This window comes from Pygoscelis adeliae, unplaced genomic scaffold (assembly GCF_000699105.1).
Source record: "Pygoscelis adeliae isolate BGI_AS28 unplaced genomic scaffold, ASM69910v1 Scaffold263, whole genome shotgun sequence".
NCBI lineage: Eukaryota > Metazoa > Chordata > Aves > Sphenisciformes > Spheniscidae > Pygoscelis > Pygoscelis adeliae.
The window spans coordinates 227,284-240,166 of record NW_008824552.1 but is presented as its reverse complement, the minus strand read 5'-3'; the positions used below and the strand labels follow the sequence as shown (position 1 = coordinate 240,166).

General features: G+C 43.5%; 1 protein-coding gene across 1 annotated transcript in view; it reads right to left on the bottom strand.

Annotated features, from left to right (window-relative positions):
* Positions 1 to 12,574, bottom strand: part of PAK1 (p21 protein (Cdc42/Rac)-activated kinase 1) — a 53,097-nt gene extending 40,523 nt beyond the window's left edge. The window contains exon 1 of the mRNA XM_009321928.1: positions 12,318 to 12,574. The gene's annotated coding sequence lies outside the window, so the exon portion shown is untranslated. The remainder of the gene's footprint in view (positions 1 to 12,317) is intronic.
* Between the last annotated feature and the right edge of the window lie 309 nt (positions 12,575 to 12,883).

Below are 12,883 nucleotides of genomic sequence, written 5' to 3'. Positions count from 1 at the left end.
GTTCAGGCACTCAAACCAATTCTCATTTCAGCATCTACCCCAGGTTACCTGCCCACACTCCCTCTCTCCTATTGTAAATCCAAGGTAAGAGAGTGTAAAATGAAGTATTTTAAACTCCGTAGCTAGCACGCTACAATTTCACCTCTCACCTTTACAGTAACAGCTCTGTTCACTATAAAACTCGGATAAAAACAGGGCAGTCAGTTTTGGAAACAGCTATTTCACAGCCCACAAGAAGTCTCAGCGTTGGTCCCCGAGCATACCCAGGAGGAATGCATGGGGCTGCACTTCCCAAACCAATTTTGCCCCATCCACTGTATGGCATTTACACCCTGCCTCGTGTAAGTGCTGCCTCCCTCTTTACTGAAGCTCACGTTTGTACACCCACTGCGGCACAACCTGCACTAACTCCCCCTTCCCTGTTCTTACACTCCTCGCAGAGGGATGCGGTAAAGTGAAATATGCCAACTGCGGGAAAGGAGATCCTGCAAATCAATCCGGAACAGAAAATGACCCGATGGCTTAAGTGAACAGTCTCCTTTGCAAGTATGAGGTTGCTCCTTCCACTCTTTCTTTCCAGTCATTTCCTTTGAGCTGAGTTTTCCTCCATTCCTGGTTATTCTCGTACTGCTGGTATTTGCAGGTGCTGATTCACAGCCTCCAAAGATACGCACATTTGTCCGCTTTTATTTTTAAGAAAAGTCACTTCAGGCTGGAAATAACTGTTGTTTTTCTGTGAACGCTCTTCAATGTATACCTAGTTTTATTTGAGAAGCTTAAATATTCTACTTCAACTAAAGCCTCAAAGTTTTATCAGTCTCTGTTGCTCTATTAAAATACTGTAAAACAAACATCCAAATTTGTGGCCTGCCATTGTGCTAGGTAGGTCCCTTTTAGCTTTAAAAACAGAAGTTGGATTTGAGCCTAATGTATATTCTTTAAACTTCTAACATGGTTTGAATTCATACATCCCCATAGGTGAAACTTCTCCTGAGGGTTTCAATCCTTAAGACAATTAAAAATCTGCAAAAACCTAATGCTTTCGTTCTGACAAAGCTGAACCAAGTTATCTCAAATAAAAGTGGACAAATCCCAAATAATTTGGGACTTTTTGAAATGTGCTCTCAAAAAGCAGCCCTGAGCAAATCAGCCCACAAGTCTGTCATTTTAATATGTTATCAGCAGACCGCTTCTGTCTTAGATCTGAGATGATGTACTGTCTCCAGCCCCTGCTCCGCTGGCTCCTAACCTTCTCTCCCCCCCAGATCATCTGTATTTTGGATATTTCCTTAGAGATTCATTAACTGCTCCTTCCTCAAAGGCTGTGATTATTGGCATTTTTCTCAGATTATGTTTCTAAGCATATAAAAGACCTGTCAGGACAGAGAAATAAATAAATACAGAAAAATATCAATTCATCATTCTCTCTGTCAAGACGTCGCAGGTAAAGAGAAGACCTAAGTTTTGGCTAATGCCTTTAAAAGACTGTTTTCTCTCTCACATGCCTGTATATAATTTACATAGCATTTCACACTCTCTCTTAACGTCAGCATTCTCAGAGGGAGAGAGTGAATTAGAATATTCGTATCTCTAATTTAGGAGGCAATTAGACCACAACAAACCAGAGCTGAATGTATGCTCAAAACAATCTAGTTAGAATTCTATTGTAATTAAAAATCAGTCAAATAATCCTATTATCCCGAGGATTGCTTTAGGCATGGTTCCAATCCAGCACATCTTTTTTTAATCTTTTATTTCTGCACCCAGAAAGTGATTGAAAAAACACTGAAAACTACCAGAATGGTCCCTTCTGTACAACAAGTTCCCTTCCCAATTGGAGAGCCCAGGAAGATAGAGAAATAAATGTTCCAACGTCAGTCAGCCACTTGCTAAGCCACTTAAAAAAAGAAATGAAAAGAAAAACAATAAAATAAAAGCAGCATACAACTCAGGCCAACAAATACCATTTTCCTGTTCTTCACCCTGCTACCTGCAAACATCGCCTCAAGGGGCGCCTCTTATTTCCTCGTATTTCCACCTTTTGCCTCCTCTGTTGAAAAGTAACATGCGCCTCTTCTACAGCTGCACAGTTCACATGATTCTACTTTTTAAAAAAAGAGAAGATAAATGTTTCAAAAAACATCTTTCATTTCTGGATTTGCTCTCACATGCTCTGTGGGGCCCTGCTGCATAACAAGCATTTTATCCATAGGAGACAGCGCCACAAGCCAGCACAGCTGCCAGAGCCTGTGTCACTGAACTGAGGTCCGAAGGAAGATGGCAGAAGGGGCAGGACAGAGGTAGAGTATATAGTACAGTAGAGAATATGCATGTATAAACATATGTATATACACATATGCATACATATACACACATGTGTGTATGTGCCCATCTGTGTGTATATAACTTGCACCACCCAAGTAACTCACCTATTTTGCTTACTCCTGGACAGTGAGTATGCATCATATGACCATTTATAAAACATAATTATCCTCAAGTGCTATAAAGTACTAAAAAAAACAACAACAGCAAGCTGTAAAAAGTTATAAAGCACAATAGACAGCTCTGAATTCATATAATTTGGTATTACGCATTGCCTAGTTACGTCTGCAAGTATGCATACACCGGATCTTGCTTCTACTAACTGGAATCCATATTAATTTAAAAAAATAAATAAACCAACCCCCCAAAGGCATATAAACAAGGTTGTTGCCCAAATCCATGTTGACGTCATGCATACAGGTCGTTCTGCCACTACCACTCGTGGTATGGAAATACACTCGGGAATTAAACAAGAAAAGAAAACCAAGACACTTCTTGAGCACGTTTCCTCTTCCAAGACACTTGCGGGAGGGAGGGCCGGGCAGCTCAGAAAAAGTTAACCTCACAATATCCCTTCCGGCTTGTACTGAAGAAATTCCAATTTCTTCCAATTCCAGAAATAGAAAACCTCCTCTGCACAAGTTTTATTCTGCCAGGTCACTACACAGAAGACAGTGGTGGGTCCCCAGCCACCTCCTTCACCACTCCTTATTCTGCTGAGCCCTCAGGTCTGCTAAACTCAAACTCCAAATGCCTCTGGCTTACTGGGAGGTGGAGAAGATGCCAACAGACATAACTAATAAAGTTCCTGAACCACTTGGAATATCTTCACGTTATTTATTTTTAGCATTTGAGTGTAGAACTCCAAGGAACTGGTGGGTAGAAACAGGTTTCGCACATCCTGGTATTTAGCAGTACGACTAAACTTCAGCTGTGAAGCCCTCTTGCCTCCTCCACTGCCTGCATCCCTCAAATTCCGTTGGGAAATCAGGTAGGATGGTTTCAGTGTGTCAATAGTGCACGTGATTATGACGAAGTTGGAAGATTTTCCTTATTAACAGGCTTTCCATAGCCTTAAACTTTGAGAAAATCTGCCTGAAGAGACAAAAGCTCACTCCCTGCTGCTAGGACAGGGGGTAGACCCAAGGCAGTCTCCATGAATATGTAAAAGTGGTGGGTGAATGTTTCTTTTCCCCTCCCCACCCCCAAAAGAACAACAGTTAGAACAACTTTTAGACCTTTACACTCAAGGAGAAAATCATTAGAGAGCAGCAAGGTCTTAGTTTAACCTGGCAAATTTTTACAGCCCACAGTCAGAAAGCCAGAGCTTCTGGCTTCGCACGTTATGCAGGATTAAGCACGGCCATCCAACACCAAACCATGCCACAGTCCTGCAGGATCAGGATCACCGCTGTGCTGCAGGTTGGTGGGCACTAGGGCCAAACCCCATCTCACCCACACACACAAACCCAGTGCAGAATATTGCAGCATGAGGCCACAGGACTACACGGCAAGAGCATGTCTGACTCATGCGGCCACGCGAGTAAGAAGCCGACAGAAGAGGTAATATTTGGTCAGAACCTTTTCTATACCATTAGTGCTTGCACTAATTACGATAGCCAAAAGCAGTCACTCTGATGGGAGGGCTGAACAAAAGTGGCACAGCTGTCAACCGCATTCAAAGAACCAAATCCTTAAGAGTTCATCATTTTGGGGCCAGAACACAATCCATCCAAGCAAGATACAAGGGCTTGCAGCTTTTCTAGGACAGAATGCTTCAGAGAGTAAGTACAGCTGACACAGACGTTAAAAAACTAAGCGCGTTTGCAAGTTTCTCAGGGGGATTTAAACAGCAGGTGAGTGGGGCTGGTCTGTGGGACGTGACCCTTTTTTATTTCAGCTATTTAGATGCAAATTGTTCCCCCTCCCTCCCCCTCTCTACACCATCTGTTAGCCCAGAGGTTTAGACTGTGCCTAGGGTGTGGGTTTTGGGGGAGGGGGATATAGATAAAGCATTGAGAAAATTTCAGTTGATGCCCCTGTTTCCTCTGGGGCACAGTTTAGGGGTGGGGGGGAATCACTTTGCAATACTATTAAATTACAATAGGATTTTTCTCTCATTCTACTGCACCTTCCTACCGACCCCATGGATTTCCAACCCTAGAAAGCATTCCTTGTCCAGCTTTTGGCCAACAAGCAACATTATATAGTGACACGTATAGCAGGTTACTACGGTGTTAGCATAGGGCATAAGCTGGTATTGCAGGAAGTATCAGAGACTCAAGGAATTAAAGTCTTAAGTAATAATGATGAAGTCCTTCACTACAAGGCACAGTATTTAATGTTCTTTTAGTGCTAGGGAGGTTACCTCATCTCTGCTGTTCACTGGGGAAAAATCAGACAAAGTACTTTCAAGAACTGTTGAGAGATTTGATTCATTAAAAACTTCATGTAGGGCTCTGGATTCTTCATAAAGGGAAGATTATGGGTGATGGCACAGAGTGGAGGGGTGGCTGACAAACCAGATGGGTGTGCTACCACTCAGAGAGATACGGACAGGCTGAAGAACTGGGCCAACACCAACCTCATGAAGTTCAGCAAAGGAAAACGCAAAGCCCTGCCACTCGGGAGGAATAACCCCAGGCACCAGCAAAGACTGGGAGCCAACCAGCAGAAAAGCAGCTCTGCAGAGAGAAAGACCTGGGAGTCCTGGTGGACATCAAGTTGACCATGAGCCTCCAAAGTGCCTTTGCAGCAACATCTGGGCTGCATTAGGAAGGACACTGCCAGCAGGTCAAGGGAGGTGATCCTTCCCCTCTGCTCAGGGCTGGTGAGACACATCTGGAGTGCTGGGTCAAGTGCTCGCCTCCCCGGTACAAGAGAGACATGGACATACTGGAGAGAGGCCAGCAAAGGTCCACAAAGATGGTTAATGGACTGGAGCGTCTGACATAGGAGGAGAGGCTGAGAGAGCTGAGACTGCTCAGCCTGCAGAAGGAAAAGCTCAGGGGGATCTTATCAATGTGCATAAATACCTGATGGGGGTGTAAAGAAGACGGAACCAGGCTCTTCTTGGTGGTATCCAGCAACAGGACAAGAGGCAATGGGCACAAAATGAAATACAGGAAATTCCCTTGAAATGTAAGAAGGAGGGGGGAAAAAAACAAAACACAAAACAAAACACCAAAACCAAAAACGTTTTTCTGGGGGAGGGAAACCAAACCACAGAACAGGTTGCCCAGAAAAATCATGGAGTTTCCATCCTTGGGGGCGCTCAAAAGCCCACTGGACATGCCTCTGAGCAAACTGTTCCAGCTGCCACCACTTTAAGTGGGGGGTTGGAGTAGACTATCCACAGAGGTTCCTGCCAACCTTACTAATTCTGCAATTACAAGCCACAAAAAGTGGCAGGGAGGCTCTAAAGGAGAGAGATACCCAACAACATTGAAACTACTTATCTGAAGTAAGTGTTTTTAGTCAACAGCATCCAATGCCCCAGTTTAGTGATGAAGACAAATTAAAAGAGGTGATAAGTGACAACCTTGAGCAGAAAAATCAGTGGACGAGTTGGGATCAGTACTACAACACCGTCATTTTGAGTTTTAACATGTGGAGTACAGTCCTGGTACTTGGGAGATGCAAGCTCTCGTCCCAGTTCTCACACAGACCTCATTTGTAATCTTGGAGGCAGAAGAGGGGGGAAAAAAGTGCAAGTACTTCTTGTTTGCTCTGCCCTCCTCCAACCTGTCAATCACCTCTTTAAAGAAAAGGCAATTCAGGTAGTTACAGAGCACACAGCATGAAAAAAATCCCTTCCAGGTGCTTCTGCAACTTCAGTTACCACAAGAAACACACTCTCAGTTAAAAAAAAGAAAGAGAGAACTGTGTATGCAATCCTGATGGGAAACTCAACAGCAGAGGGTAAAGGGGGGTATGGAGGGATGGGAAAACCCTTCCTCCCCCTTGGAGCCGAGATGTTAGGACAGAAGAGCCCTCCCTAACTTGAAGTATGAATAGGCAGAGACCACCTAAGGGGAAGTGGGGAAGGAAGAAAATACAGTGTGGGCTTCAGAGCCTCAACTGCAGCTGAGCAAGTTCTTAGGCTGCCCTCACACAACATTCAAGGCTGACACCAAGACGGGTTCAGGCAGACTTCAGTGATGATGCTCCACTGAGGTGAAGGAAAGGAGCTCTTACTCGGGCTGGGAAGACTTCCTGGCAGACAAGGTTTGCACAGCAATGTTTTTTAAAAGGTTTTGGGCCTTTTTCCTTTTTTTACTGTTGGGCTGTTGTTTTGGTTTTTTGAGTGTTGCGATCACAAACACAACATTTTCCTCTTTCTTGCACAGAGAGAAGAGACCAGAACAATGTATGATCTCAACTATTTGGTGACAGTCAGGAACTTCATGTACCTACTTCCAAACTATTAACTTCTAAAATATATGCAATTCAGTATTCCTTACTGGAAAGCAATATTCTGACAAAAGTTGCAGGCATTTCATCGAAACATTTTCCTAAAAAAAAAAAAAAAGTTATCAGAACAAACAATGTTTCAATAAATTTGTGCTGATATTTGGAAAGAATTTAAAGTTTTCATTTTAAAATAAAGGCGGTTATATTTTCTCCATTTACGAAAAGTAGAGTTTTCAGAACATCGGCATTTCCCCTACAGAATGAGAGTTGTCTTTATGGACTGCTCTAAATCTCCAGCTAATTTCTGTTTCCAGATCTCTGGCATTTCACCAGCATTACTGAGAATCTAAAGAACAGTTACTGGAAATGTTTTTATTTAACCAAATTCTTGTTCACAAATCCAAGCGCATGTATAAATTATAAGGGCTGCAGTCCTGCAGTTTGATCTATAACACAAGATACAGGCACCAATTCTCAGTCTCCTTGACTTTAAAAAGACAGAAAGGTCATCTGTGATAGCTAAGGGGTACTTGGCCTTCATGCCAGCAAGCCACCCACTGAAAACAGTGGGAGTTTGGCCGGAATTAGGATTTTAGGATTTATCCCATAATGCCCTATAACACTTCCCACACAGTACTACCTGACAGCTTCTGAAAACTGGCAAAATGTGAAGGACGTGCCGACAACATCCAAGATGAGGTTTCCAAGGATGTATTTTGTAACAATTGAATTCAACCAGTACATGTCTGCATACGCGCATGTTCTCGCAATTCCACATTCACAGGGGTTTTAGCATGCTGATTTTAAAAGCACAGTGGCTAAAAAATACATCTCCAAAAGCTACTCAATGCCAAACAAACCTCACTTTTAAAAGCAAAAAAACCCACAAAGCAGTTGCATCCAGGACATCACTGAACTTGTGCAATAATCCCCCACGTTTGGTTCCCTGCTGTTATCAGTGATTAGATAAGTAACACCAACAACAGACAGATGCTTTTCTAGAACCTCTTTCCAGCACCACCTCCCAAATTGTCTTCTCCCACAGATACCTCCAGAACAGCCCTAGAATAACTACTCCCACCCCCAGCGTGACCTGGGACAAGGTGTATGGGTTTACAGCCAGGAAGCTTCGCGGTCCGAGAGCCAATTGCTGCCCACACGGTGCCTTTGCGCCCAGATCTGACAGCATGGATGCTCAGGAAACCAGTCTGCTACTGGCTGATGGTCTTTCCCATCCCTGTTCCACACTCTAATCTGGTCAATATTTGCTTAGTTAAGTATATGCCAGAGTTGAACGTTTCCCCTGAGGGAAACATGGCTATCAGCCCTGTTCAACCCAATCTGACCTTTATCCTGTAGGGAGCCAAGCAACAGCCAGTTGATGTATTCCACGAGCCAAGAGCTTCATACAGTATCGCTGCTCTGAACGGGCGGCCTGGATCCTGCCCAAACTGAACTCATCGATTTCACTGACAACAGCATAGGGTCTGCGGCATCTAATTCTTAAACGGATCCTTTATTTGGATCCCTGGAGGCAGCAGAGCCTTGCACATGACAGGATCCACACCTACAGTGCAAGTCAGATCGTATCCCTGTAAATAATCAATGCAGCAACTGGGACACAATATGTAAGGGTTTGGTGCAGCCTCTTTAGCTATCACAGCAGCTCCCTGACAACAACCCACAGAAAAAAAACCCAAACAAAACAAAACAAAAAAGTTTAAAAGATAGCCAGAGGACAGTGGGGGTTGAAACGTGACTCATTTGGAGCGAGAGTCAAACTAAGCACACACGCTGCTGAAGAGACAAGACAGGTTCCAATTTAAAAGCAGCACTTAGTTATCAAATGACAAGAAGAGTTCCACAGATTAGTTGGTATGCTTGCATTTTACCCTGAAACTAGTCATTTTTTAGGATGATCCAAATGCAGGAGAAGGAAAGAAGCCTGACTCAGAGAAGAGGGGAAAAGAGAAGAGGGGAAAAGAGAAGAGGGGAAAAGAGGGGCAGCAAAAAAAAAATCCCATGGTTGTCATGTTTATGACTTACATTCTCTACACAGGAAGTCTTCAGAGCAAGCAAAAGCCTGCCTGCCTTCCACTTCACAAACCCTTGATATCATAATCACATTTTTAAAGTATTGCCTTCTTGAATGATGCAAATTAAAAGGCACACGCAATTCTCTGACATATTACTGAAAACCACACACCAACACAAAATAGCAATTTATTGCATGCAAGTCCATTAAACTATTACTTACAGCATAATAGACAGCAGCCACACAGATACCACTGTCACCACTGAGCGGAAAACCTAGGAAATTCCACATCCCTTGCCCCTGGAATTTGAGTGAGAGAAGTTGAACTGCTCCTGCTTGGAGCAGGGTTTTGTCCTCCAGAAAGACTGCAGTATCTCAGCTAACACAGCAATTGTCCCGTAATTATCATGCACGCTTATAGTCAATAAAACAAAAGGGACCCTTAACTTCAAAAGTAATTTTTTAAGGAAAAGCAACAGAAAGCTTTTCAAACGATGGCTGTGAAAGGACAAAGAGAGGAGATTGTGCATTTATATTGGTCAGTAAGGCACTCATCGCGACAACTGTGACCGAGGATGGTCATGGGAGACCAGGGTTCATAGGCCACACCAAAAGCGGTTTTATTTTCACAGAGGGAATGCAGTTGTCGAGCACTCAGAAAGGGTCCCCAACGAGAAGGCAGGCTGGCAGGCCAGAACAAGACACCCAGCTGGCTCCACAGCCTAGACAAAAGCTTGGTTCTCTGAAGCTTTTTATTTTCCCTTCCTCTTCCAGAGTTAAAATTGGGATGGTTATCAGAACACTTACCCAAATGGAAAGCCCTCTGAGAGCAAACCAGATTTCAAAGCTTTCTAACAACTACACAGACCATGCTGTCAGAGCTTGTTGCTTAACACGTACGTGTAAGTGTTCAGGGCATTCACAGGGTAGTCTTGGGATCAGAGCAGAGCTACAGTTGGATGTTCTCCAGGGGTATTTTAGGAGAACAGAATCAAATTGCCACACAAACATAATTGCCAAGTTTCCGTCTAATGTTACAGCAATTTGCTTGACACGTTTTATCTCAGAGGATAGGCTGGTGGAGTAATATTTTGTTGTTATTGTGTCCAAGTCCCCTAATGCAGCATTCATATCTTTGGTAAGGGACAGGACTCCTTCTCCTTCAAGTTCTGCTTTTGATAACAGAAAGCCTTCCAAATCCTTTGTGCAACGTGGAAAAAAAATTTGGATAGACTGAGTTTAAGACAGCCAGTGAGAAAGATGCAAAGCAGTATTCTTAAATGACCTACTCCCAAAATCCACAAATTCGGAGCAGAGGATATTTGGTCCTCTGCTTTCTCTTCCAGGAGTCCATTCAGAAAGCCAGCCTGCAAGACATTTGCTGAGTCAGGTTGCTGCATTACCTGATGCTTTCAATTCTTGCAGCCCACACAGAGACGAATCATCTGGGAAACGAGATTTCCCTGCCTCCAACCCCATAGTATTTAAGAGAGGTCAAATTCTGACCCCTTTTGAAAAGGCTGCCCAGAAAACGTGTGCAAGATTAGCACGTTTTTATGCTCCCGTCACCAAATCGCTGTCCACCCAGCTCTCGCCCAGGGCAACTCTCCATTTCTAAGCCTTGCAGGTATCTCACAACATCACAGAGAATACACTCAGATGATCTGAGTGCATCAATATGCATTCGGACCATCTGTTAAACCCACAAGGCATCCACCGTTAGAAGATCCGCAGAGTGGGGAGTCAGTGCTAAGCAGCGAGTACAATTTCCTCTTCACCATTTCTTTTAAAAGATATTTTGGTCCCAAGTCCCACAGAATTGGAATGTCACTTAAAGAGGACTTTTTGCTCACAGCACCACATGACATTTCAGGTTTCAGAGTAGAAGCTGAGCTATCGAAAAACCAAGTTGCTTATCCATCTTGTTTCCATAATAGAGCAGGGAACTCAATCAGGCTCTTCAAGCTGGAGGAAAGCGCCTTCTCCACCAGACAAGGCTTCCTGAACGTAGTTAGAACCTGCCACTACCCGACAGACATGACCAGGAAAAATCAACCCCTGCTCTTGATCTGTTCAAGGTGTTCATTTAAATCAAAGCAACTACCTCTAGGAACAAAGACTGAAAGAATATTTTTGCTTATAGTGTAAGAATCTAGTTTAGTAGAATTACTGTTTGGTTTGTTAGACACTGCACTAGCATCTGAACTGTGCCTCTTCAAGACTTCAGAGCAAACAAATCAGTAATGTTTTAATCTAGAAAGCAAGAAGATAAAAGAGATTTATTTAAAGAGATGACAGACCCCTAAACCAATTACAAGAGCCATGTCATTCTGTAACATTGTCCATAAGAATTGAGCTCAACCTTCAGAAGCCTGTCACCTGGATTATTATTTTTTAGAATCATAGAATCTTTAAGGTTGGAAAAGACCTCTAAGATCATCGAGTCCAACCGTCAACCCAACACCACCATGCCCACTAAACCATGTCCCTAAGCGCCTCATCTACACGTCTTTTAAATACTTCCAGGGATGGTGACTCAACCACTTCCCTGGGCAGCCTGGTCCAATGTTTAACCACTCTTTCAGTAAAGAAATTTTTCCTCACGTCCAATCTAATGAACATGAAAAAACATGAAAGGGCTGTATCCCAATACCGAGCTTCAAGCCTAAGAGCATTTCTTTCTGAAGATGATTGGCCACAGCAAAAATCAAGCTAAGGAGTGTGGAAAGTGGCTTCAGATCTATTTAGCAGATGTATGATTCCAAGCACCAGCTTGATAACTAAGTTGAGCATCCAGAGACACAGGAGACACCAAATATAAGTCAGAGGAGGGACAAGTCCCAGTCTACAGTCACATGGAGGCATCAAAAATCCATTTTTTGCCCTCTCCTTTCTTGAGTCCCTGGAAGAAATACACGATTTCTGCTCTACTCCATTTTGCGTGGGATTCCTTTTTAAGTACAAGTTTCCCCTTTCCCCTTACTTTTTGCAACGATCTTCATGCAGGAAGATATATTCTAAAGAGAGCTTGAGTCTGTAAGAACTGCACCTTCCTACTCCACAAGTGAGACAAAGCGTTCCAAAGTCACAATCTGTGTAGTGACAGAAATAAAGATCTTACCAATTTCCTCAGAGCCCTGCAGAGTCTGTGAAAATCATGTAGTGATCAAGTCACAAACACCACTGACCCCATCAGCCTCATGGACTCGGAGTGGTTTCTGAAGAGCAGGCCACACTTCTGCGGGTGATCTCCTAGCCTTGAGCAAGAACACTGTTGGCCAGAGCTGTGACAATGCAAAAGTGACAGGCTAACGATAGCGTCACTTGAGCAGAATCTGTCCCACAGGACAACAGTTACTGCTTATGGATCCCAAGAGAACTCCACTAGAGATACTAGTGGAAATATTTTTGTAGAAATCCACTTGCACACACAAAGGTGGAAATGGCACAAAGCTCTCGAACATGACTTTGCTTGCTCTTGTACTAGTTACAGAAAATCCACAGCAGCACAGCCTTTGGCATAAACATTAGCCACACATGTACATACCTTGGGCTCCAGGCAGCTTGACATGCCTGCCCGTGCTCCAAATACACCTCCGATGGCAGTGCAGACTGAGCTACGAAAGCAAGCACAGAGCCAGGTGACAGAGATTTCAATGTGACAGCACCATTTCAACAGAAGCTCGAGCACAGCCCCAGTTTCTTCTAAAAATGAAAGGCTTCAGTAAGACAATTCATGCGATTAAAGGTACCCACAGCCTTAAGTCACTCACTGGGTCACGATCCTGGTGATTCTAAGAATCTGTGTGCAGGCTGCTTACCCAGAAATTAACCTACTGCCTTGGAAAGTGTTGCTTAATTTAGAAGAGCGATTACTTACAGCACCTGCTGCTAGCCTCACAGCCTTTGATATGCCAGCTTCTCCAAAATTAATGCTGTCTTCTAAAATTATTTACATAAGCAATTAAGGAAAGAACTAAAAAAAGAGACTGCTAAATGTATAACATAACAATCAGCTGGGTTATCAGCAGCAATTGAAACTATAATTTCCAAAGCAAATAGCATGAGTCAAGGCAGTCTGAGCTGAAGTCGCACAGTCAGTCCTTGCGGCAG